The 26,106-nt window shown below is 36.8% G+C and overlaps 1 protein-coding gene across 13 annotated transcripts in view; it reads left to right on the top strand.

The window, feature by feature from the left end:
* The window catches only part of ANKS1B (ankyrin repeat and sterile alpha motif domain containing 1B), a 1,309,735-nt gene that overhangs the window by 58,884 nt on the left and 1,224,745 nt on the right, over positions 1-26,106 (top strand). The window lies entirely within an intron of this gene.

Raw genomic sequence — 26,106 nt, 5'->3', positions numbered from 1 at the left:
AGAATACATAAGGAGCTCAAACAACTCTATAGGAAAAAAATTAATAATTGAATTAAAATATTGGCAAAATATTTGAATAGACATTTGTCAAAAGAAGACATACAAATGGCAAACAGGCATATGAAAAGATGTTCAACATCACTGATGATCAGAGAAATGCAAATAAAAACTACAAGGAGATAGCATTTCACCCTAGTTACAATGGCATACCTCCAAAAGACAGGCAATAAATGATTACTGGAGAGGATGTGGAGAAAAGGGAACCCTCGTATGGTGTTGGTGGGGATGTAACTTAGTATAGCCACTATAGAGAACAGTATGGAGGTTCCTCAAAAACTAGAAATGCATGGAAATACCATATGATCCAGCAATCCCACTGCTAAGTATATGCTCCAAAGAAAAGAAATCAATATATCAAAGACATAATTTACTCCCATGTTTATTGCAGCACTATTTCCAATAGCCAAAATTTGGAATCAAGCTAAGTGTCCATCAACAAACAAATGGATGAAGAAAATGTGTTACAAATACACAATATAGTAGTATTCAGTCATAAATAATGAGATACTGCCACTTGCAACAACATGGATGGAATTGGAGGACATTATGTTAAGTGAAATAAACCAGGCACAGAGAGAGAGAGAGACTCTGTATGTTCTCACTCATTGGTTGAAGCTAAAAATTAAAACAATTGAACTCATGAAGATAAGAGAGTAGGATGATGGCTGCCAGAAGCTGGGAAGGGTAGTGGGGCAATGGGGATGGTTAATGAGTACAAAAATACAACTAGATGGAATGAATAAGATCTGGTATATGATAGCACAACAAGGTGACTACAGTCAACATTAATTTATTATATATTTTTAAAACAACTAGAGTATAATTCGATTGTTTGTAACACAAATAATAAATGCTTGAGGTAATGGATATCTTGTTTACCTTGATGTGATTATTGCATACTGTATGTCTGTATCAAAATATCTCATGTACCCCATAAATATATACACTGACCAACCATAAAAATAAAACAAAAAAGAAAAGAATTCTTTTCCACAAACCTTTCATTGATGTTGCTCGTTTTAACTGATTTTATAGACACATTAATTAAAATGTTCTCCTTAAAATAGACTCAAAACTTTTTAGAACATTTCATTGTTTAGGATGAATGCCATATAGCACAAAATACCAAAGTTTCATAATTATAAGACATGTTTCCTGGATTAGAACTGCATGGATAAATATTTGTGAATTGGATATTAATATCAGCATGTATACCCTTTCTGTTTGGGTAATCCCTCTGTCATTCTCTTAACAGAGTGATTATTATGTGAAGAGTCTTAATGGGAATGGGAATGGGATTGGGAACACTGCAATAGGATAAGAGGTTTTCCACTTATATAAGAATTTGTGAAAATTAGTTCTTTGAGCTGAACCTGAAATATTGTATTCATTACCTGTTCCAGTGATGCCATTGGACAAATGAAGCTTATAATATTTCCTACAATTCTATAAAATTAAAGCAACAGAAAACCTAACCTTTCCAATTTGTGAACCTGATTCTGGGGCCTGAAATTTTTATTACTTAAACTAAGAGGTTTACTTCTCACTTGCTAGTTGTTTTAATGGCCTTTTATAGTCTGTTGACTACTTCCAAGCCTGCTTTTCCTCTCTAACCTATTCTAGGATTATCTGATTCCATTTTGTAATTGGTAAAATTAGGAAGAGTGAAAGGAAAATCACCTGGAGTTACGATCCTGAGAGGGTTTATATCCTTTGTGATTAAGTTCTTATTATGTTTGTTTTTGAAGTGTATATGTGTGTTAGCTTTTTATATTGTCTCTTACTTTCTCCTTATTCACAATTATGCTACTTAGCACATCATTCAGGAAAATCTATAAGGGCAATGAAATTAGAGAAAACAACCATTAAAACTATTAATATTTGTTGCAACTTTATAAAATAGTAGGTGGTTAAAGACTTTGAATTCAATTGAATTTGAGTACTGAAGATTGTGTTTAACTCTGAATTTTCATTATCCAAGCCACCATTTTTTTTTGATTCTTAGGACAACATTGATATTATTGAGGAGGAAATTCAGGACCAGTTTATCTTTCATGTGTATGAATAACTGCTTCATAATTAAGTGCTTTCTATATGTGATATATAAGAAGGTAATGAATTTCAGCCTTCAACCAGCTAAGAAAACACTTAATTTAAAACTTAAAAGTGCCAAGAAGATGTTTGATATTGATAACTTAATTTAGTAAATTTGTAGGGTTTTCCTTAAAGATTAAGTGATTATAGTATTTTTGGTTATAGTATTATTTTTATGTAGCAGTTAAAATATTTTTAAAAATTAAAATTAATAAAAAATAGTATTAACTTAAAACAGTATAGTCCTGTTTCTTCCTTATTTCTTTTTAAGAGATGGAGTCTCACTCTGTTGCCCAGGCTAGAGTGCAGTGGTGCCGTCATAAGTCACTGCAGTCTCAAACTCCTGGGCCCAAGTGATTCTTCTTCCTTAGCCTCCCAAAGTGCTGGTATTACAGGTGTGAGCTGCTGCTCCTGGTTTATATAACATTTTTAATGATACCTCATAGTGTTCACCAGAGAACATGGAATTCATTATGATTTCTAATTTTGCTTTCTAATTTGATAAGTCCCTTGTAAAAACAAGCAGAAAGACATTCTTCCTAGGCAATCTTTGCATTTTATGTAGCCTCAGTGTTAATGTTTTTAGGACAAGTATTAAACATATTTATATATTTTTGAACAATATAAATTATGGCAAACAGATTTTAGAAAACATTTGAATACCTGTAAGTTTAGTTATTTTTAATATAATTATACAAATTTCTATAATGATTTACATGCAGTAGGAATTTACTGTATCTTCTCTAATTGTGACTGATTGAAACCTAATTCAAACCAGTTTAGGCCAAAAGATAATTTATTGACTACTGTAATAAAAAGGTCAAGGAAAGACAGGGTGAGGCTAAGCTTCAGGTATGAATGAGGGAATTATGTATCAGTAGGATGCTATTTTTTTTCCTTTCAACTTTCACCTCTGTTTCAGTGTGCCTGCTACATTCTCTTAGGCCTAATTCCCACACATGGTTGTTGACAGACAGGGACTTCAATCAACTCCCTTTCAGTTTCTAAATAAAAATTTTTAAAAATCTAATTTATATTTATGGCCTCTGATTGGCTCAGCTTGGAAGCTATCCAGCCAAACAACTGTAATCCAGAGGGTAGGCAGGATTTCCAAGTTCATGTTCTCACCACATAATTAAAGAGATGGGGTAGAAATGTGTTTCCAGAAGGTAGTAGCATGGGGAGGATGGGGGGAATGAGAAGATAAGATAATAAACACAATACTTTTACCTTTTGAAATGGGAGGAGAAAGGGAAAGGTCCGGAACATTTGTAGCTCTTTAGGAGGGATGCTTTAGTAGGAGTTAAGAGGTCATTTGCAGTGTGTATAAGGGTTCTGCAGAGAAACAGAGTCAAGAGGATATTCATATATGTATATAAAGGCATTTATTATAAGGAATTGGCTTGTGTGATTAGGGAGGCTGACAAGTTCCAAGACCTGCAAGGTGCAAGTTCTGCAAGCTGGAAATCCAGGAGAGTCAGTGGTGTGGTTCCAGTCTGAGGACCAGAGGCCTGAGACCCAGAAAGAGCTGATGCTTCAGTTCAAGTCCAAAGGCAAGAAAAAAACTGGTATACTAAAGGCAGTCAGGCAGGAAGAATTATCTCTTATTCAAGAGAAAATCAACTTTTTTGTTCTCTCCAGACCTTCCACTATTTGGATGAGGTTTACAGCCTACTTTACTCAGTCTACTAGTTTAAACACCTTCACCAAATAATATTTGACCAAATATCTGGGCACCTTAAATTGACACCATAAAATTAACCATTGCAAGGTGGTACCTGTTCGAATATGAGACGGGGTATGTTTTGTACTTTGCAGTCCTAATATAAAGCAACTTAAAGTTAATATAGAGAAAGTTAAAGTTTAACTGCTAATCATTAAACATATAAATGGCAACCCAGGATTTTCTCAATTATTTTCATTCTTACTATATCCAAAATGCATATAACCCTTTATTATTCCATAAAATGGGAAGATACTTGGAATGTGAAATGGGATATATGGGCAACCAATATTATGATAAATGGACCTGGGGCCTACTGGCCTAAAAATCTACTTAAAAGCTATCCATTTAGATGTGAGACTATAAATCTTCAAAGATAACAACTATTGTGTTAGAGAAGAAGCAGATGAAAAATCTGTTCAAATATTAGAGGGGGAATGTTTCAGTGTCCGAAAAATTAAGCTTGACTTAAAGCCAGCCATACCATTGGAAATGTTCATATTGGATGACAATTCTATGTATTAACTTTCTGTTAGGTTTTTAGAAAGAAATATTTTATGTTTTATTACCTTAGTAAGTAAAACCAGTTTGTTTGGAATAATTTACCTTTTTTCAACGGGCTGATCAGCCTTGTCCCTCCTTTTGATGAAACTTAGCATTGAGCCAGAAATCAAATGAGAAATGTTTGTAGGGTCCAGCTCCAATATTATAAAGCAAGACAAAGAAGGGTGCATTGGGAGCTGTGAGAAAATACGTTGATAAGTATCACATCCAGAACTGATACATACTTTTGTGGCTTGGGATTCCTAGACCATGTGGGTAGTATAAATTTAAATCCCCAAAGATAGGAGGGTAGGTCATAGTTAAGAATTCTCAGGGAGACTTTTTTATTCTTCCCAGAGCCAAGGCTGAGAAGTGCAAGTTTCCTTTTATCTTCTGGTATGCCAGTCAGGGCCAAGTATATAATCCTTTGAGGGTACCAGCTTTATCCAGAGATTTGAATCTCCTCTGGTCAACGGCTGTTAAATCCAAGCCCACTGGTTATTTCCCAAGGTAACTACAGGTAAGCTCCCAAGCTTATTGCTCTGGTTTGCAATTGCATCTTTGTTTTTGGCTCCTAGGGCTTTCTGCTAAATTCTTGTGATCTCCTAGCTCTAGCTTTCTATCCATACAGGGTTTTATTTATTTTCTTTGTCTTTTTCTGCTTTAGTGTAAGCCAACCTCTAGCCACCCTCCCACTTTTTGTCATGACCTTGAATAGCATTTATTCTAGGTGCTGGGGATACAACTATGAACAAAACAGACAAATTCTATGTTCTTATGAGTGAATATTTTTAAAAGGGAAAGAAAACTAACTTATACTGCATCTAGTAGTGATGAATGCTATAAAGTGAGCAGGAATCCAGAAATAGAGTAATGTGGGTACCGTTTGATGCAGTCATATCAAAGACTGTGTTTGTCTTAGTCTGTTTGAGCAGCTATAATAAGATACTATGAGCTGGGTGGCAGATAAACAATTTATTTCTCAGAGTTGCAGAGATTGGGAAGTGTCTAGTGAGGGCCCTCTCTTTGATTCATAAATGATGCCTTCTAGCTGTGTCCTCAAATGGTGGAAGAGGCAAGTCATCTTTCAGGGGCCTTTATAATAAAGGCACAAGTGCCATTCGTGAGGGCTTTGCTGTCATGACATGATTACCTCCTGAAAGGTTCCACCTCTTAATACCATTATCTTGGGGATTAGGATTTCAACATATGAATTTTGGGGGAACACAAATATTCATACCATAGCAGTGTTAATGGGACATATATGTAACAAGCATCTCATCTTGAGCGTCCCAAGAAATGTTAACTTAAAAGTTGAACTAAGAAATTGGATATTGCTACAGTACCTCAAATATTAGTGTGAGTTTTGAAAAGAGAACGGGGGAATATCTTGAGGACAATTCCTTGAGCAATGTCATCCTTTGATACATGCTTCCTATTATACATGCTTCCCATGGTGAATAATAAATGGATCTAGAGTACGCCAAAGTGCTTCTGACTGTAGGGAGCAGTGGCCATCTTGAGCGTCATGATAGCCGTCTTGTGATCTTGTTGCTCAAGCTTCTGCTTCTCTTATCTAAGTTTCACGTTCTTCTTAGTCACGAGGCCAGCCTGCAGCCTCGTCTCCATGATTACTTTCTGACATCAGAACTCAGAGCTTCCCGCCTTTGCTTGCCTATAAGCAGCTGCTTTGTACCTAATAAACGAGACTTGATCAGATCTTTGACTTGTCTCCATTCTTCGCGTCTCCTGTCTCTCTCTCAATCCCCACTCCCTCCCTAGGGTCTCCGTTGCTCATCCCGTGGGTCGGGACATCTGACATGCATTATAAACTCATGTTCTCTAAAGTCTTTTGCTCCTCCTGTATTTACTCTCTCTGTCAAAGGCCCACCACCATCCATCTTGTTGCTTATGCCACTTGTTTGCTTTTCCTTCATTCAGCATGCATTTAAGTACTTACTTGTGTTAGGTACTGTGTCAGGCAGGCACAGCATTAGGGCTGGGACTAGGGGAAAGTAAGTGAGGTACTTGCAAACGATATAAAATTTAGGAGTGTGCCAAAGTACTAAGTAATCAAAATATACAAATTTTAATCTAATGTTTAAAAAAATCAAAATATATGCAAAGCAAAATCTATGATGAACAAAATACCAAATTTTTAAATAACAGATTTCAGCCTTGTACCAGCATGAACCTGAAGTTGAATGGCTCACTCTCCTCACCCTAGTTCTGGTCCTGCTAAGAATATAAGGAGGATGAGCCACAGTCTCTGCCCTTAATGAGTTTACCAGTAGGAGGAGGGAGACATGAATAAATAGGTACCCCCAAAAAGGCCACTAAGTTAGAAATAAAATAGGTTCAGAGGAGAAGATGTTTCTACTAGGAGGATATAGGAATTAGGAAAAAAGTCAAGGAGCCATCCAAGGCATCTTTCTTCCTTACTTTTACCAAATTTTCTCATCAAGGACTCTCTTGAATGTGTTCTTTCCTTTTTTCTGTCACCATTACTAATGCTATTTCCTTATCCCTTTTCTCTCCTGGATTACTTCTTACCGGCATTCTGTCAGAAGGGCTTTGTTAAAACATGGATCTGGTCATCTTATTTAAAATCCTTCAGTAATTACCAGTCACCTTTGTTATAAAAGCCTGGCATCCAAAGCATCTAATGATCCCACCTCTGCCTTTATCTTGGGATCCTCTCATGGATTTAGACTTACTAAACTTTGCCTGGTTCTTCAAATGGCTTTTCTCCTTCCTAGAATGCTCTTGCTCCTTTCTTCTTGTAGCTAACTTCTATTTATACGTTAGTGGGCAGAACAGAGATTACCTTCCCAGAGGCTATGGATTACATGTCTGTTTCTTTGGTGCCTTGCACGGGACAGGCAGTTAATATTTGAAAAAAACAAAAGCAATTTAAGAACTTGATGGAATGTTGAAACCATATTAGGTGAGTTACCATTCCCCAAATATGCTATGCAGTTTTATACTTCTTTGCCTTTGTTCGGATTTCTTCTTTTGCCTGTAATCCACTTTGCTCATACTCCTGTTATAATACATTATCTTAATCCATTTTGTGTTGCTATAACAGAATGCTGCAGATTAAGTAATTTATAAGGAAAAGAAATGCATTTTTTTTTATAGTTCTGGAGGCTGAGAGGTCCAAGGTCAAGGGGCTGGCATCTCGTGAGGGCCCTCATGCTGTGTCATCCCGTGGTGAAAGTTAGAAGGGGCAAGAGGGCTGAACTCATCCTTTTTAATAAGTAACCCAGTTCTACCTTAATGGCATTAATCCAGTCAGAGTGTTCATAGCCTAATTACCTCTTTGTGATTGTGGATTAAGTTTTCAACACATAAACTTTGGGGGACATTTTTAAACCATAGTTTGCATCATAACATAATTGTGTATTACCTGTCTACTTAGCCTGAGCCCTTAAGGATAGAGTTCTTGTCTTCTTTGTATGTCCAGAATCTTGGAAACACCAGTCACACAACTGACACTTAATAATGCTAGTAGAATATAATGTGGTTTGAGCCTTAAATATTATATCCGTTGGTATTAATGATATCAATCTGTTGACTTTCCTATTCTTAATACAGAATGTTTTTTCTTAAACGTTTTTTTCCCTGCTCTTGTTACAAGTCTTTAGTGCCTCAAGACCATATTTATTCAGTCTTGCAAAAATTTTATTTAATATGTATCCTTTGGCTCTTAAAGCTAGTAACATTTTAACACCTGTTGGAAGAATTAAAGAAGTCTTTAGTGAGGAGAACAGTCATCAATTAAATGAAAAGACAATTAAGTGAGACTAGATGTATCAATTACTGTCACTTAATTTATTAGTCATTTATAATAGTAAGTGCCACTTATTTAGATTTTGCAATGTGTCAGGCACTGTTTTAAATGTTTTATATGTTAAGGTATTTAATTATCATAACGACTCCGTAAGGTAGATGCTATTATCCACATTTTATAGAGGAGGAAATTGAGCAGGGAAAGGTTAAGGGATTTTCTCAAGGTCACACAGCACCTAAGTAGCAAGGGTGAGATTTAAACCCAGGTAACTTGACTCTATTGTTATCCATTATACATCCATTAGCTTAAAGGTATTTATTATTATCTATTATATGTCCATTAGCTTAAAGGTACTTGTAGAAAAGTGCTTGCTGTAATTATAATATTTATCTAAGAGATTAAAAACTTAAAGTAAAAAAAAAGGTTTATATTTTTTATATTTTATATGACTAATTGTTCCTTGAAAATTTAGACAGGAAATTTTTATAGAAGCAAAATATTAGTGTGTGTTGTATGCTAATGGCAGAGTTATGAAGATGAAAAGCTGTCCTGTGATCTTTCATTGTTTATGCCATCTTCTCCAGTGGTTCTCCAAAACTGATTTTTTTTGTTACTTCATAATTTTCATTTTTCTATTATCAGATTTGACTACTTTGTGATAAGTAGATTTTTTGGGGGGAGAGTCTGAGTAGGATGAGTGAAAATTTGGTTATTTTTGGAGTCTAGGGTCCTGTAGATTGGGAAACTCTATTTGTGAAACATTTGAATAAGATACCCAGAGTCTGTGGAGTTGCCTGGTGTATTAATCCATTTTCACACTGCTGTAAAGAACTTCCCTGAGACTGAGTAATTTATAAAGGAAAGAGGTTTAGTTGACTCACAGTTCTGCATGGCTAGGGAGGCCTCAGGAAACTTACAGTCGTGGTGAAAGGGGAGGCAGGTGCCTTCTTCACAAGGTGGCAGAAGAGAGAGAGAAAGCAAAGGGGAAAGAGCTCCTTGTAAAACCATCAGAACTCATGAGAACTCATTCACTCAATCATGAGAACAGTATGGGGGAAACCACCCCCATGATCCAATCACCTTACTCTGTTGACATTTGGGGATTACTGGTTCCTCCATCACCACATGGGGATTATAATTTGAGATGAGATTTGGGTGGGGACACAGAACCAAACCATATCACCTGGTCAGTTTTTCCACTGAAGCCTTGAATAGAAAGACTTACCAAGCTAGTTTCAGCCAAAGTTGTGTAGAGAATAGAGATGGCGTGATGGCTAATTTTATATGTCAACTTGACTGGACTAAAGAATGACCGCATAAATGTTAAAACATTTCTGGGTCTGTCTGTTGAATGTGTTTCTGGAAGAGATTAACATTTGGCTTATAGACTGAGTAAAGAAGATTGTCCTTACTCATATGGGTGAATGTCATTCAGTCTGACTTTGAGGTCCTGAATAGAACAAGAAAGTGGAGAAAGGGCAAATTTGTTCTGTTCTTGAGCTGAGACATCTTTTCCTGACTTTGGACATGGAGCTCCTCCTTTAGGCCTTTGAACTCCTTTGGACTCGGGGACTTGTACCAGCAGCCTCCCTAGTTCTCAGGCCTTTAGATTTGGACTGAATTGCACCATTGGCTTTCCTGGGTACCTCACTTGATGGCAAGGGCTTTTGAACTATATAAAGTACAAATGAATGAATGAATGAATGAATCATTGGTGGACTTTTCAGGCTCCATAATCTTGTGAGTCAATTCCCCAGTAAATCTCCATATATGTATATATGCAGGTTTTTTTTGTCCTCTGGAGAACCTTGACTAATTCAGGCAGTTTTTCTAGACTCTTAATTATATGAATAATGCCTCAAGGTTAAATTTTTATTTTTTTCTAGTATACAGCTAACCTTTGCTTATCTTGAATGGATGGTGCATATTAAATAATGTTCCTTTTAAAGTGTGTTATTAGAAAGTACTTCAGAGTCTTGCATATGTGAATATTGTCCTTGAGGGACATTTTCCCTGGGAGTTACTTATCTGTTTATTCATTCCTATGCATTGTATAAATCATTTAAAGACTATATGTGGCAAATCATCCTTGTGTTACATCCTGGATAGAGTGGCCCTCATATAGGGATATGAGTGAAAATTGTTAATGTCATGCCAGGTCTTCGTTAAAGAATGGAAGAGTGGGAGGGAAGAGCATGTAAGCCTAAGAATGAGGACTCGGGGTCCAAAGTGGCTCCCGCCGGGGTCATGGCGCTCGCGAAGGCGAGGTCATCAGTTCAAGGCTAACCTGAGCAACCTCATAAAGCTCAAACTGATTGGCAAAAAAAAAAAAAAAAAAAAAAAAAAAAAAAAATGAGGACTCTACATCAGTGCTATCCAAGTTAAATTATGACCTCATATTAGTCCGGTCCACTGGAAATATAATGCAAACCACTTATGTAAATTTAAAATTTCTAGTGGCCACCATAAACAGTAAAAAGAGGGAAATGAAGTTAAATCTAACAGTGTTTTCTTTAACATAATAAATCCAAACTATTATTTTAATAGTTAATCAATCTAAACATTTTTAATTAGATATTTTGTAGGTTTTTTCATACCAAGTTTTTGAAATCTATTTTTTTTTTTTTTTTTAACTCTGCAGCACATTTCAGTTTGGGCTAGCTATATTTCAATTTGCCTCCTGTGGCTAGAGGCTACCATATTAGATAGTACAGCTCAAAATCATAGCAGTGGATATCCATATCTACCAGAATAGTTTCTTTTTTTTTTTGAGATGGAGTTTCGCTCTTGTTACCCAGGCTGGAGTGCAATGGTGCGATCTCGGCTCACCGCAACCTTGACCTCCTGGGTTCAGGCAATTCTCCTGCCTCAGCCTCCTGAGTAGCTGGGATTACAGGCACACACCACCATGCCCAGCTAATTTTTTGTATTTTTAGTAGAGACGGGGTTTCACCATGTTCACCAAGATGGTCTCGATTTGTTGACCTTGTGATCTACCCGCCTCGGCCTCCCAAAGTGCTGGGATTACAGGCTGGAGCCACCGTGCCCGGCCCAGAATAGTTTCTGATGGTATCCTGGAGATATTGCTGAGTAGTGTGTAAATTTTCTTTGCTATGACTGGGTCTACCTTCTTTCTAATTTATTATTGTTATTTCCTCTTCTTGTGAATCCATGTTTTAATCTGTTTATGCAAGCTTCCAATTTATTTCCATCTAAACTTAAAAGACCCTTAGGAGTTTTCTAAATTATTTAATTGCAAATAACTATGTAAACATGAATTAATAATACCTATTAAGAAGGATACTATTATTAAATAGCTGTTGGATGCTAGACAGTACACTAGGCACTTTGCATACTTCAGTCTTTTTTCTTCCACATTCTACATATCGGAAAACTGAAGTTCCAAAAGTTAAATAACTTGTCCTAGGTCAACTTTGCATACTTCAGTCTTTTTTCTTCCACATTCTACATATTGGAAAACTGAAGTTCCAAAAGTTAAATAACTTGTCCTAGGTCACATAGCAAGTAAATAGTAAAACGGGGATTGTCTGACTCCAGCATTCATGCTCTTTCTATCATATCACTGTTAGGAAATTGCCCATTGTAAACTTTAAAATAATTGAGATTTTAATACTAGTTCCCAGGACTTCACTCTGATGCCTCAAGCATAGGGCCAACTGAAGGATGGGTGATGCTAGATGGTAAGTGTTAGTGCAAAGGAGTTTATGTTTATTTTTGAAAATTCCTTGCCTGGTTGATTTACCTACTTTCTATGGATAGAAATCACTGGCAACTGTTGCCTTGAACTTACCCTGTTAATTGCTATTCAAAAATGCATAACTTGTGAAAACTTTTTATAAAGACATCTTTAATTTTTTATTTTTGTGTGTTTAGGTATGTTTTTAAGGAGCATGTTTATAGATACATGCTAAATGAAGACAGAGCTAGACATTGTTACTGTCTGATTACATTGAAACCAATATTAAAATAATAAAAACCTATATTAAATAATAATTGTTCAGATTTAATTGAACTTTATTTTAATTGTAGAGGTGCTAGCCACACTTGCTTTAGAAACATAAAGTAATGTAGGAATGCTTTGCTTCAAGACAACTAAATAAAAAAACATGAACTTTAAAAACAGATAATTTAGAGTACAGGTTGAAAGCAAGGATTTAGATAAGACTGCCCAGGGTCAAGTTCTGATTCTATCACTTACTAGCTATGTGACCCTGGTCCTCTTAAACTTCCTTGTGCCTCATTCCTCAGTATTAGGTGATAATAGTTATATCTATCTGTGTTAAATTTAACTCAGATAATCTTTTAAATGAGGCGCCAAAATAAAGGGTTTGGATGAAAATAATTTACTCCCTGATGAAAGTGTTCTACTCATAGGCGATAAGGTATCAAATCCCACAGAACCTGAAGTTGAGAGAATGGGAAGGACAAATTCCCCAACTTGGCTACTGAGGATGGGCAAATTTCCCATGTAGCTCAAGTAGTGGGTGCTGCCAATTCTACTTCTACCCCTTAGTTCCCACACCTTGCTAAGGGGACAGAACATCATGTAATGATCATTGATTTGACTCATATACTGTGCTGTAGAGCAGCAGTCTCCAACCTTTATGGCACCAGGGACTGGTTTCATGGAAGTCAATTTTTACATGGACAGAGGTGGGATGCTTGGATGGAGGGAGTGGATGGTTTTGGGATGAGCTTGTTCTGCCTTAGCCATTAGATTTTCATAAGAAGTATGCAACCTAGAGCCCTTGAATGCATAGTTCACAATAGGGTTCACCCTCCTATGAGCATCTAATACCATTCCTGATCTGACAAGAGACAGAGCTCAGGCAATAGTGCTTGCTGCTCACCTCCTGCTGTGTGGCCCAGTTCCTAACAGGCCATGGAGAGTTACCTGTCCCCAGGCTGGAGATTGGGGACCCCTGTTTTAGAGGATGGGGCACCAATCCTATAGACAGTTATTCTAAAGATGATGGAATGCTAAAATGGCCATAGTGGTAGGACCAGTGGATCCTATGCTAGTAAATATGGCCTGGCAAAGGCAAAGAAGGCAAAAGCATGTTTAAATAACCATCAGTCTTAGTGAGGCTAAATTACTGTGTCTTTCAAATTAGAAGGAATCCGATGTAATCAACCTTCCACAAATGTCTGGTTGGCTTCTATGAGGAATGGTTCTGCATTGAAGGGTCACTTTGGGCCAATACTTATTGGTCAGACATTTAGCACTGTTAATAGCTAGATCAACCTTGGTGAGAGAGAGTACATGCTTTTATGCCCATGCATAGCCTCCATTCCTGACATTATGGCTAGTCAGTTTATGTGTCCACTGTGTAACCATCGTGGTGACTGAGAACAAGGATTGGCTGACATTCATTGGATGAATCAACTTTTCCATCTGGTTGTTCAATACTGCCACTACTATAGATGCTTTGTTATGTGTTCAGACTTTGTATTCACACCTATAGGGTCATCCACAAACCTCCCTCTCAAACTTCCTTATATCTGATCATGCGGCATTGCTTCTTCCAGGCCTCTGATCAATTGGCAAAACCACTAGCCACTGCCCAACAATTAATATTGTTGTCACCTCAAGCCACTTCAATCTTCATACAAAGTTTTAAAGCTCTGCCTGATAGATTTCCTTTCACTGCTGTCCTTTAGAACAGTGCTACTTAAACTGATCATGTGAAGAAACTGTATATTGGGTTTGTTTTCAGTTCATCACAAGTGATCTTTTTTGGTAAAATATAAAACCACACAGTTATTAGCGCAATGTCAAATTGATGTTTCCATATGAGTACTCTCATTTTTAATAATTATCTTGTCAACTTATAAAAAACAACTTATGAACTGGCATTAGTCTATGGATTACATTCTGAGTAAACTGCAGTAGTTCACCTCTGCCTTGGACTGTAATGTGACAGTAGTTTTCATCTTGTACCAACATACTTAGCTGACTCATCCATGGGCCATATGGTTTTTTGCAGGAGGCACTCTGAGGGTGGCACAAATTGTTGTTATTCTACCTGGCCAAAATATTCTCTCTGATTTATTATTTGGGTCAGGGGCAGAGCAGTAGTGATACCAGAGTCTTCCTTTGTCTCTTTCTATTATAATGACTCTTCTTTCATAGTTCAGGGTACCATTGTTTGGGTCCTAGCTGCTTCTAAGTATAATGACTCTTCTTTCATGGTTCAGGGAACCATTGTTTGGGTTCTAGCTGCTTCTAAGTATATCCATCCCAATTATGTGCTCGGGGACCAGGTACATGGCCAGTTGGTGGGTCTGGAGACCCATTGGGCCAATGATGAGATGGACTTGGGTCTGAAGTTCATTTATTTTCTGGCTTCTATATGCTCTTACTCTAACTGGGAGAACAAAAAGCTGTTTTGGATACCCTGGTATAAGTGTCAGCTTAGATCCTATATCCAATATCCCTGAAAATGTTGGGTATTCCACTTTCACCAGTGTATATACTGGTTTATGGTGCCATATACTCTGATATTTGGCAGTACATCCCCTTAAAGGATTATTGGATAAACATTAGCTATTTTGCTCAAGAGGACTCAGCCTCCCCTTAATGGACTTAGGATCAGAGAACTGGCTTAGATCTGGAAACTGAACATTGATCTTCTTTTTAGTTCTTGGTCTTCTTTGCCAGTATAAATAAAAAATTAACCTCATTAACTACTTGTCATAGGTTGAATTATGTTCCCCCAAGAGATAGGGTCACTGCAGGTGTAATGAGTAACCATGAGATCATACTGGGGTAGGTTGTGCCCCTAATCCAATGTGGCTGGTATTCTTATCAAAAAATCTTGACACAGAAATGTACACAAGGAGAATGTCATATGAAGATGAAGGCCAGATTGGGATGATGGTTTTATAAGTAAAGGAATGCCAAAGAATGCCAGCAAACCACCAGAAGGAAGGAGAGAGTCATGGAACAGATTCACAGAGCCCTTAAAAGAGACCAATGTCTTGATCTTGGACTTCTGGCTTTCAAAACTGTGAGATGGTAAATTTCTCATTTAAGTCACTCAGTTTGTGATACAGCAGCACTAGCAACAAATATATTACCTATCTCTTTTGCTTCTCTAAACAAAATGGCTAATAACTTCTTAACTGTTGCCACAGATCCCCACAGGTCAGGCTCTCTGGTTATTGCTCTGACCTTACTACCTTTTATGATATGCATTCGCTTTGCTTCTGATGGCTAAATGCCACCTCTGGTGCCTATTACTTTGGAATCCTGTTAGTCACATTGGCATCCCATTAGTGTTTTAGGACCTACTTAATATTTCCTTGCTACAAATTAAATTATGAATCACTGGAGACTGCCTCCATATGAAAACACTCTATCTAGCATCCTTTCCCCATGTCTCAACTCACCACCTTCAACATCCACGTCCATATATGTGCTCTCAGTTCTAATGACACATGTCAGATAGGTTATTTCTTTCCTTAACAGAGACTGCCCTTCACAATTAGAGCTTTATTTTTATTTTTTATTTTTTTGTGAGATGGAGTTTTGTTCTTTTTGCCTAGGCTGGAGTGCAATGCCTGATCTTGGCTCACTTCAACCTCCACCTCCCACGTTCAAGTGATTCTCTTGCCTCAGTCTCCCAAGTAGCTGGGATTACAGGGCATGCACCACCATGTATTTTTAGTAGAGACGGGGTTTCACCATGTTGATCGGGCTGGTCTTAAACTCCTGACCTCAGGTGATCCACCTGCCTCAGCTTCCCAAAGTGCTACGATTACAGGCATGAACCACTGTGCTGGGCCTTAGAGTTGGAACTTTTGTTAGTAGGACCTGACCCTAGCTATTGGTTTAGAGGCAATGAAGAGACGCAGGAAAAGATCTTGAGGAGGGTACCCCTCTCAGCTATGTCCTTTGCCCAGTCTCCATGCAATTAGAGGTGGCTTACCTTTATGAAAGGGAAGAGGGTAGATTCTGCAGGCCCAGTGGGTTCAGCAGAATCTGAGGGTTTAGTGTCTTCATGTACACCCTCCTAAATATCACCTTCCCATGCATCACTACCCTCACCCTTTCCCTATCAGAGCCCTGATGGGAGACCTGCTGGGGCTGTGCATTTAGTTGTCTTTGTAGCTAAGCTCCTTCATCAAATCTTAGGCCTGATTTCAGTGTTGTATGTTATCTGAGTGCCAGAGATAAGGTTCATTTTAAATACTGACATGGAGTTTTTCTGACCTTTACAGCATGCTATAAATTTATAGATGGCTTATTAAAGCCTGCCATTCTTATTCTTCAAAGCTTCTAGAATGGTTAACAAACACTCCAAAATATTTATGTTTTGATTACCACGTCTTTCAAGTATTAGAGCTATTATATAAGTTTGTACTTTCTCCTTCCTGTAATGCATTACAGTCCACCTCAGTTAAAAGTTTCGGGCATTATATTGCTGTAGCATGTTGTGGTTGTTGCCACTCACTTATCACTATAAATTGGATCCTTGCTGCACTCTGACCAGCAAGTAATACAATTCCAGAATCTCATTCTGAAGGTCTGCTTTCTTGGGCCACTTCTATTACCAACAGTCTTATTAGGGTTCTCCCCAAACCAGACCCTGGGATAAGGACATAAGCATGGGTAGTGTATGTGCAAGGTGGACCCAGGAGGAATAAGGAGAAAATGGAGAAAAAATTGTGGTTTTTTTAGGTGGGAAGCTGTCAGCATCAGTATGACTATCCACAGCAGTGGAAGAGAAGTCACAGACAAGTCAAGGGGATATGGTGTGGGCATTAACGGGGTCTCCTACATGCTCTAACATGGATTGTTATAAAGATTACAGTTGTAAAGCAAGAGCAGAGAAACTAGTACTCAATAAATTTAGCTATTATTTTTATTGGTGAGTAATCATAATACAAATGGTTTTTTACTTTTTCTTTAACAGTATGAAACCTATCCACCTTTGATTAGTGAATTCTCCTAATCCATTTGAAATGTGATTTGACTTTTGAAATTTTCCAAACTTTTCCAACTATCCAAAAAATATATATTTTCTTAAGTGCATTACTCCCGTAAGACCTGACTTGCAATTCAACAATAAAAATAAGATGATGACTCGCCTTTATTTAGCCTGGATATCCTAAGTTCAGCATTTAGGTCCTGCAGTGCAGTTATTTTGAAGCTAATCTCTTCAATCCACTTACAACCCCACTATTTGTAACCTATTTTACTTTTGTTAACATGATGAAAGAAAATTAAAATTTTTATTCTTTATTTTAAGAAACTATATTATTTATAGCTTTCTTACGCCTCAGGAAAATTCTTACATAAGGTGCAAATGGTAATTATCACTCTCAGAGGAAATGTCTGTTCACTAGTGAAATGCTGATGTAAATTTCCAATACAAAATTTGATGTTTCCTTTTTTAAAAATTTATGCTGTTTCTACTTCTGTTTGATGTCATCATGATTTTATCATTGGTTAGATGAGGAAACGAAATTAATTTTTCATAGGGACCTTTCAAGGCAAAGTTTATAAGGCAGAATATCAATTAATTTCATGGTTGAAGCTTTTTTGTTTTGGAGGGCAAGGCAAATTAGGGAAGGAATGTGAGAGTTAGTATGGTAGGAGCAAAATGGTTATAGAGAGTTATATAAAAAATAAGGGTCACAGAATAAAAACTTCAGTTAGTTGGATAAAATATGTAGCTGGCAGATTGGTGGAACAATTCATAAAGTAGTCATTTGGTATCACGAAGAGGACAATAAAGACAGGAAAGGTTGATCACAAACAAATCATGCCTAACTAATTTAATTTCTTTTCAATACCAGGCAAGCTCAATTTGTAAACAAAAACTAACGAGTGCAGTATATATGGAATGTTTAGAACTCTGCTTCTATGGACACAATCAGTACAGTGTCATATGACATTTCATAAATGGAGTAGACAGAGATTAGGTATAAATATGATAGATTCTGTATTTAAATAATGTATTAAAATAGAAGTAATAGTCTGGAAAATTTGAGTATACAGATAGCCTTAACACTCAAAGTAAAATTTGTCAGTATTAAAAAAATTAATTGGGGCCAGATACAGTAGCTCATGCCTGTAATTCCAGTACTTTGGGAGGCTGAGATGGGTGGATGGCTTGAGGCTAGGACTTCAAGTCCAGCCTGGCCAACATGATGAAGCCTTGTCTCTACTAAAAATATAAAAATTAGCCAAGTGTGGTGGTGTATGCCTGTAATCCCAGCTACTTGGGAGGCTGAGGCATGAGAATCGCTTGAACCCGGGAGGCAGAGGTTACAGTGAGTGGAGATCACACCATTGCACTCCAGCCTGGGCAACAGAGTGAGACTCTGTCTCAAAAAAAAAAAAAAATTAATTGGGAAACCATTAGGTAGTGCTTTGGGTTCCTATGCAAGCAAACTGAAACCAAACTCACTGTAAATGGTAAACACATCATAAAACTGTGAAATGAAACTTAAGCTTAACCAATCAGAAACCACCAGTGAACCTTTATCTAGAGGCTTTACCAATCAGACACTGCCATTTACCTCTAAGGAGGGACTCTCCACTTTAATCAATTAGACATTTTCTTTGTCTTGCTTCCACAGATACCTTATAAAAATTTCCCCTTGCACCCCTTTGGTGGAGCCCAAATCACTTGGAGTCTGGTGTTGCCCAATTCATGAATCACTGAATGCTCAAATAAACTCTTTAAAATTTTAATGTGTTTATCTTTTAATACCAAAGTAGTACTTAAATCTGTATTATTTATTATCATTTATATATCTAAATTTTCCAAGTTTGTCATATTAAGAGATGATGGTTAATGTTTTTAGATGTGATGTATCGTGATTATATTTTTAAGAAAGGAACCCTTATCTTCTAGACATGGATACTGAAATATTTACAGAAATGTTATGATACCATAATTTTTCTTCAAAGTGGGAGGGTATATAGATGAAACAAATTTGACCATGAGTTGATGATTTTTGAAGATGGATGATGAGTATTTTGGGTTTTATTATACTATTTTGTCTACTTTTGAATGTGTTTAAAAGTTTTCATAGTGAAAAGTTAAATCATTATGGATTATATTGCTAATGGGTGATACTGAACTTCATAAGTAAATGTTAATTATGCTTATATTTTCTGGTTATACTTAATATTTTAGCAACCTAATAATAATAGTCACAAACTCATAGGGCAGAAATAAAGAAACCATTTCTTCTGGCAAGGTTATTTTGGACAGAAGATTCAGATTTTTAAGTATTTCTTGTACAAAATGGACTTTTAAGCTGATAGGACCTTGAAAATTTTTTATTCCAACTTCCATGTTTGCAGATGAGAGGATTGGAATTTGGCTGGCCTGGTTAGTTTGTATCATGACTCAGACTGCAGTCTGGGTTTCAGCTTTTGGTTCTGGGATTTTTCCTATTCTGTGAGATACCTATCTGCAAAAGTAATGTAAGATTCTTTTAGCTCACTGAGACTCAATTGCCCTTCCAGAGGGATGCCTCAAGTGGCAGCAGAGTGCAGTGACCAAAGGTTAAATCATAGCTCTGCCAGCTACTAGCTGTAAAAACCTAGAATGATTTATTTCACTACTCTAAATCTCAGTTTTCTCATAAACGGAAAAAAACTGTAGTTCCTGTTGTGGGGATTATAAAAACAATATATGTTAAAATGGTTAGTAACATAATCTGTTATTTGGTGACTTTGTAAGGATCTAATAAGATTTGTGTACTTTTAGCACAATAGCCGGCACATAGTATACACTAAATGAGTACTTGATATTATTATTGTTATTATTATTACCATTCTCACACAATCAAGGGAAGTAAGAAATTTTGAATTTAAAAGTTTTAGTGGATAAACTGCAGGCTGACAATTCAGAACTCTGTAAACGAGCATGTATATACATACATATATTATGTGTGTGTGTATAGACTGGTGCATTAGATACATTTTTTAAAACAGCTTTATTGAGATATAATTCTCATATGATAATGTTCATCTATTTAAAGTGTTCAATTGGATTTTTTTAATATATTAACAGAGTTGTGAAACCACTACTACAGTCTAATTTTAGAATATTTTCATTACCCCAAAAAGAAGCCACTAACGTATTAGCAGTCATTCCTCCCATCTCCCCTGTGTAGACAATCACAAATCTACTTTCTGTTTCAATAGATTTGCCTATTCTGTACATTTCATATAAGTGGAATCATATAATGTGTGGCCTCTATGGCTGTGTTCTTTCACTTAGCATGTTTTCAGAATTCATCTCTGTTATTGCATGTATCAGTATTTTATTCCTTTTTTTTTTTTTTTGAGATGGAGTCTGGCTTTATCACCCAGGCTGGAGTGCAGTGGCATGATCTTGGCTCACTGCAACCTCTGTCTCCCTGGTTCAAGCACTTCTGCCTCAGCCTCCCAAGTAGCTAGGATTACAGGTGCCAGCCACTGTGCCCAGCTAATTTTTATATTTTTAGTATAGACAAGGTTTGCCCATGTTGGCAGGCTGGTCTTGTGGCCCTTTATTCCTTTTTAATGCCATATAATATTCTATTGCACGGATCTTTTTATAGCTTGCAGAATACTTTACAGTTTTCCTTATTGCTGTGTTTGGAATGGAATATGAGTAAATTTCACTCTATTCTAGGTGGATGGAAGAATTCTACACTTTTCTAAGGGATTATAGTTTAGCCTAAATCATTTGCCAGGAGAAATAGTCACTATATACATGTACCTAACATTATCCAAATGTGACCCAGAGTGAGAAGCTTAGAGAAAAGAGAAGAGGGAAAGAAAAAGAGAACTATGACATGGGAAGTAAGGAAAAGGAGAGGCAAAGTAATATTTTACAGAAATGGAAAACATTTGTGTGGAAATATAAAAGACCCCAAATAGGCAAAGCAATCTTGAGAAAGAAAAACAAAGTTGGAGGCATCACACTTGCTGATTTCAAACTATATTACAAAACTATAATATAGAAAAATAGTACTGGTATAAAAGTAGACACATAGATGGAACAAAGTAGAGAATCCAAAAATAAACCAAAAAGAGATGTGTTGGTGAGGCTGTGGAGGAAAAGAAACTTCTGTATGTAAATTGGTGCAGCCACTATGGAAAACTGAGTGGGGGTTCCTCATAAAATTAAAAATAAAACTACAATATAACTCAGCAATCAATCCCTCTTGTGGGTATGCATCCAAAGGAAATGAAATCAGCACCTTGTAAAGATATCTGAGCTCCCATGTTCATTGTAGCATTGGTCCAGACTGGAAATAACCCAGGTTTTTGTTGAGTAAAGAAATTGTGGTACACACAGACACACATACACACAATGGAATATTGTCCAGCCTTAAAAGTTGATCTGGCTATTTGAGAGAACATGGATGAACCTGGAGGACATTATCGTGAGTGAAATAAGCCAGGCACAGAAAGAAAAACACTACATGATCTCACTTATATGCCTGGGGTGGGAGGGAGGGACAGGAATGGGAAGATGTATGTCAAAAGGTACAGAGTTGTAATTATGTACGATGAATGTCTAGAGATCCAGTGTACAGCATGAGGATTATAATTAATGATATTTTATCATATACTAGAAATTTGCTGAGAGAGTAGATTATCACCAAAGGGGGAAAAAGGTAACTAAGATGACAGATATGTTAATTTGTTTGATTGTTACAATTATTTCACTGTATGTATGTGTAACATAACATCATGTTGTATACCTTAAATATATACAATAAAAAGGTAATATTTCAGCAGAGATTGAAATTGCATATTAGGGAGACCAGGAGATTCCTGCAGTGGATGAGAGATTGACATTGGTCCCTTAGTAACTTGAATTGGAAAAAATATATTGAATCACATCTTAATTATTTTTACTTTCTTTCTCTTTTGAACAGAGTTTTTCTCTGTCGCTCAGGCTGGAGTGCAGTGGCGTGATCATGTTCACTTTAACCTTGACCTCCCTGGTGTGGGTGATTCTTCCACCTCAGACTCTTGAGTAGCTGGGACCAAGGACACATCATGCCTGGCTAATTTATATATATATTTTTGTAGAGATGGGTTTAACCATGTTGCCTGGGCTGATCTCAAACTTTTGGGCTCAAGCAATCCACCAGCCTCAGCCTCCCAAATTGCTGGGATTACAGGTTTGAACCACTGTGCCTGGCCACTTAATTAATTTGGTAATGATTTCTATGCTCTTTTGATCAATAGCAGTGACTTTTGTCCTTATATTAGTAGATATAGAATAAATAAAAAATAAAACTCTAAGGAATGTAGTAATTGTATGTTCAATTATATAATTTTCACTTGCATTGCCTCGCAAATATATTCCTTTTAAAAATGATTTGAGGAGTGCAACAGTGCTAGTATTCTGATTTCAACTCTCAGGGTTATAATTGTCTATTTGCTATGTTCCAATTAGGATATTAGATGATCAGGACTAGCAGGTACTTGTTACTCTGAGCTTCAAAGGAGCCATAGCTTTTAACCACACCACTGCATTTTCTTAGTCCTTTATAAAATTCTGTGATTTGTTATCATGTTGATTTACTTGTTCCTTTTTTAGGTCAGCTTTAAGGTGAACATCCTATTATATCAGAACAGTCAGGTTTTTAAAGTTTGTTTTTTTTTTTTAAGAATTCCTCTGGAGAGGAGAAAACAAATGATTTCCAGGCAGCATTAAAAGCAAAAAGGAATGCTTTACCTGCCACCTTGTTAAAATTACAGTCTGATTTTAAAAGAAGAGTATGAAAGCAAAACAGAGTAACAGCAAAGAACACCATTTTAACTGCTATCACTTTTTATTCACCTTCTGCTGGGAAGTAGAACAGTGTCCATCCCTGCTGATGGTTGTGAAGATATATGAAGTTCTATTTACAGAGAAAATATAACTCTTTTCCATGAAGCAGCAGGAACAGCAAATGACAAAATATAGAGAACTGGAATGGTTTAATATTGCTCCCCTTATTAACTGTTGAAAACTCCACCATAGGGTTGCTGTCATGGGTCTGATCACACATTTAGATGTTTCTCAAGTCATGCTTTTGACATTAGCAGCCAGTGAGAACATGCCTGACATATTTAGAGAACAGTAAGTACTTCTGATTGCTATAGCACAGGCGGCCTGGGCTGTGGAGGAGGGGAGTACCCTGGGGAGTGGGGAGCAGCAGCCAGCCTCAGGAAAATTTTATGCCTAGGGGAAATTAAACACAGAACTGATGGTGCTTAAAAAACTATCAGTGACTTCCCCTGACAGTGCTGGTTATTTAGTGTAGCATGGAAGGCCCACCGTGAGTCTCAACCTTACAAGTCTTTTGTTAGAGCCATCATGAGTATTTTCTGTTCCCTAAACTTGCCTTGCATTTTCTTGCTTTAGTGCCTGTTTTTATCCTGTGTCCTTGCCTGGATGCCTGACTGTATCCTTCAGTATTTGTCTGGAAGCTCTGCCTTCAGGCAATATTAGTTCCCTTCTCTGTGCTCCATGGGACCTTAAGCGTATCTTTGTTATAACATGGCACATCCCCTTGTGGTTATTTGTTTACACATCTTTTTTCTTTTCTAGACTTTACTTTTCTGAAGGGCAGAGGCTATGTTTTATTTATTGTTATATTCCCATACTCCTGTGACTACAATAAATATTTGTTGAATGGAAGGCAGAGATAGAATAAAGAAGCATATGAAGGAGAAAATACAAAAATGTATTATTTTTAAAGGCAGTTGTACCAAATTATTTCACTGAGTTTTACTTCGAATCCAGTACTGTTTAATGATAGAATGAAATATAATTATACAGATATTATTAATCAACCATGAGACGAGAGAGTGGTGAAAATGTGTGTCAATCTGTCCCAGAGGCAGCTTAAAGGAAAGGAGAAGATGATGGGGTGAATATGGCCCACTTTCTTGAATCCATTGGCCAAAACAAATCAATCAACCAATCAATCAAATTCCATTCAGTAGAGAATGAGTTATATTAGGTGTGAACCAAATGATCTTCATTTGTGATTCTAACCAGCCTTCCTCTGAAAAATGTCATAAGCACAAACTTCTCATTGTGCATTACTTCTTTGGAAAGGCGTTGTTTGGACAGAAGTCACAAAGAGAGTAATATGGCGTTAGAGTGAATTTTGAGTAACAGAGACTTAATGATGAAGAGAATGCAGCGATACAAATAACTACATTATTAACACGTCTTTTCCTCTTTTTTGCCAGTTCTGCTTCTTGCCTCATTTCTGGCTGTCTAGGTTGACATGCCTTTTAGGGTCAATACCAGACTTACTTTGTCCCAGGCTGCAAACATACAGATGCCTGGTCTACTTCTAAGAATTTCTCAGTGTGGCCAGAACACCCATTATTTGTAACATATCCCATAATTGATTCTGTTGAACAGTAGTGTTTGAAACTGCTGGTTTGGATCTTTCTTGTTTAACATATCCTTGAAACCAAATAACTCTATATCACCTCTTCAAGATTCAGCTATTCTGGATTAGTCTAACATCTGTCAGAGTGGTTACCTAGAGGGTACTTCTTACGGGCTGATATATGTCTCGCCAAATTGGTATGTTGATCTCCTAACCTCACATACCTTATAATGTGACTGTATTTGGGGACAGAGTCTTTAAAGAGGTAATTAAGTGAAAATGAGGTTATTAGGGAAGGGTTCTGATCCAATATGACTGGTATCTTTATAAAAAGAGGAGATTAGGACTTTGACAAGCACAGGGGGGAGACCCTGTGAAGACTCAGGAAGAAGGCAGCTATCTGCAAGCCAAGTTGACAGGCCTCAGAAGAAACTAACCACTCTAATGCTTTGTCTCAGACTTCTGGCCTCTAGAATTTGAGAAAATAAATTTGCGTTGTTTAAGACTCCCAGTCTGTAATACTTTGTTATGGCTAACAACTGATACAACCTTATTGAGTACCTTCTATATGCAAAACACTTTATAGCACTTTATCGAACCTTCTAGAATTTGTGTGTGGAAGGAAAGAAGGAGGTGAGGAACCAAGAGCCATTTATGAATGCTTTGGTATGTCCTTTTCCTTGTTGCCCACAGACCCAGAATTCCTTTTCTCTAATTCTCACTCAGGAGGAATCAGTTGGCATTCTTAATTTTTATTGATTTATTTTTTTCTATATATTTTTATATTTTTAATTTTGTTTATTTATTTTTTATTTGTTGTTGTTGTTTATTTGTTAATGCTTAATTTTTAATTGACCAAACTTCTACTCCCTTCCATGGGCTCTGGATGTGAGTGAAGTCAATTAAATCAAAATTATCTAACTACAGGTGGACATTTGGGTACAACATGGCACTTAATGTGGTCACAGGGCACTTTCTTTTTAATGTAACTGTAGTCAGAGTAATCTCAACAATTAACTCCCATCCCCCTCAATTCAAACTAGCAGAGTGCTAATTAAAATTAGAACAGAAAGAAGAAGAGATAGGCCATTATCTAACCATAGTATTCTTATTATCTCCCACTACTTCACTGGACTATTTTAGATATCATATTGGAAATAGTGTCATATTTAGTTTCCCTTTTAGTTCAACAAATATTTATAGAATATTTGAAATATATTCATTAAGGGGTTAGGAATTAAGTATAGGAAGGTGAATATAGTATGCACTTCAGTAAATACAACAGGAAATACTTATAACAATAGAAAAGGTAAATAAGGGGCAGAAGTTGCTGTTTAGATTTAGTAAGTGATCCAACTCAGCAGTTTTGAATCAGGGTGATTATCAAAATAACTAGGAGAACATTTTAATAAACGGAGTCCCAGATTCCACCTCAGAGCAACTCAATCAACGTTATCACATGTAGGACCTTTGATTCTTGTTTGCAAATGCTCCCTTATGGTCTCTT

Source organism: Callithrix jacchus, chromosome 9, assembly GCF_049354715.1.
Source record: "Callithrix jacchus isolate 240 chromosome 9, calJac240_pri, whole genome shotgun sequence".
Taxonomy (NCBI): Eukaryota; Metazoa; Chordata; class Mammalia; order Primates; family Cebidae; genus Callithrix; species Callithrix jacchus.
This window is presented reverse-complemented; position numbering and strand designations above follow the sequence as displayed.